We start from the raw sequence: 2,120 nt of genomic DNA on the forward strand, positions 1-2,120 counted from the left end.
TGTAAAAGGGTCTTTGATTTTGATTTCTCATGGGTGGTGGAGTGTATGTTGTTTGAGGGTTTTGAACATTTTGGCTTTTGTATGAGAGATTTGGATGGAACTTGGTGTTTTCATTGTAAAAATTTGAATAAGGGGTACCACTTTTGTAAGCTTGGAAAGCATTAACTTGTTCGGTTGTTCCCCTACATTCACTTGAGTCATGACCCAAGGTTCCACAATTCTCACATATCCCACTTGGGATTGATGAGGATGCCGTCATGGCATTGACATGATGCTTTGATGTTTTTGAGTTTTCCTCAAGTCTACCCATAGCTTGTTCAAACTTCAAGTTGATTGTGTCAATGTGAGCACTAAGTTGAGCACCCAATTGAGTAACGGAGTCCACTTCATACTTTCCTCCTCTAGTAGCCTTGCGAGGTCTACTATATTGTGAATTATGGACCGCCATTTCCTCAATCTTGTTCCATGTTTGATTGTCATCAACTTCGGTGAACATTCCATTTGATCCCATATTGAGAATGTTCCTTGAATCTTCATATAAACCATTCCAAAATTGTTGCACTAAAAACCATTCGCTAAGTCCATGGTGAGGACATGAGCGACAAATACCTTTGAACCGCTCCCAAGCTTCATACAAAGATTCTTCATCCCTTTGCTTAAAACCCGTAATTTGAGCTCTTAGCATGTTAGTCTTTTCCGGTGGGTAGAATTTTTTGTAGAAAGCTAGAGCTAACTTCTTCCAAGAATCTATTCCAAGGGTGGCCTTATCAAGGCCCTTCAACCATTGCTTTGCGGTGCCGATAAACGAAAAAGGAAATAAGACCCATCTTATTTGGTCTTGAGTCATGCCCGTTTGAGAGATAGCTTCACAATAATCGCAAAAGGTTTCCATATGAGAATGAGGGTCCTCACTAGGCATTCCCCCGAATTGGCTCCTCTCAACTAGTTGGATGAAGGCGGACTTGGCAATAAAATTACCGGTGAGATGTTGCGGGGTAGGAGTACCATTTGGTAGATCCTCCTCGGTGGGTATAGAGTGTGACGAGAATTTAGGCATTGTAGGTGGATTTTGTGTGGTATTGTTTAATGGGTTTTCTTCTCCTTCTATTGCGAAAGGATTGACAAACTCACTAGTGGGTTGAACAACTTCACCAACACCTCCCAAATTCCTCCTAACAAGTCTCCTATTATTCGTCAAGGTTCTTTCGATTTCACGGTCAAAAGGTAACAAATCTCTTTGTAACCTTCTAGACATGCAAAATATCAAACAACTTGAAAACAATTAGAACAAACCTTGAGGAGTTTTACTTCCCCAAGGTGAAAAAGACACAACTAATAACAATAAAAGAAATCTTAAATCAATTAAACACCGTCCCGGCAACGGCTCCATTTTTGATCGAGGCCATTTCGTGTGCACAATTAAGCATATGTGGTCGTTGGTCAATGGTCGATACAAAACACAATTTATACTTCACAAACAACTCTACAATTAGTAAAGAGGCAAGTAAAGGTCGGATCCCAAGGGACGGGTATTGAAATGAGAATTCTATTGTAACTAGTAGTGTCTAAGGGGTGTCACAAATTGGGTTGATGTAGAAGGTTACTAAACTAAAATAGCAATGAAAATAAACTAGCAAGATGAATAAAATAAGGGGTGTAAACAATTGATTAAAGGCACTAGGGTGTCATGGGTTCATAGGGGAATCATGGGATATGATCATACAAACATGTTCTCAAATTATAAGCAAGCAATTATTGTTGTGATGGATTGAGTTGGGTTATGTCTTACAATCCTAGGAAAGTTTGGGTCCCGGAGCCGAATCGATTAGATTGTACAACACCTACAAGTCGACTTAATCTTTCCTACTCAACACATGCATGGTCTAACAAGACTCGAGTTGGGTTATGTCTTACAAGTCAAGTTGAAAGGATAGAAGATGATAGTAAATGCAAGGATTCATAGGCTTAGCATTTCATCAAATATAACATGTGCATGTATTAAGATCAAAACAAGCAAGCAAATAAGATATGAAAGCATATTGATTTAAGCATGAATCATTCCCCATGTTGGTTTCCCCTAATCACCCATTAAACCCTAGCTAAGAGACTACTCACTCATT

General features: G+C 39.2%; 1 non-coding gene across 1 annotated transcript; it reads left to right on the top strand.

Moving 5' to 3' along the window:
- Nucleotides 1–578: 578 nt before the first annotated feature.
- Nucleotides 579–685, top strand: LOC141625961 (small nucleolar RNA R71). The gene has a single exon (XR_012535700.1). It is a non-coding gene; the product is annotated as a small nucleolar RNA R71 (small nucleolar RNA).
- The last annotated feature ends 1,435 nt before the right edge of the window (nucleotides 686–2,120 follow it).

Source organism: Silene latifolia, chromosome X (genome assembly GCF_048544455.1).
Source record: "Silene latifolia isolate original U9 population chromosome X, ASM4854445v1, whole genome shotgun sequence".
In the NCBI taxonomy this organism is placed as follows: domain Eukaryota; kingdom Viridiplantae; phylum Streptophyta; class Magnoliopsida; order Caryophyllales; family Caryophyllaceae; genus Silene; species Silene latifolia.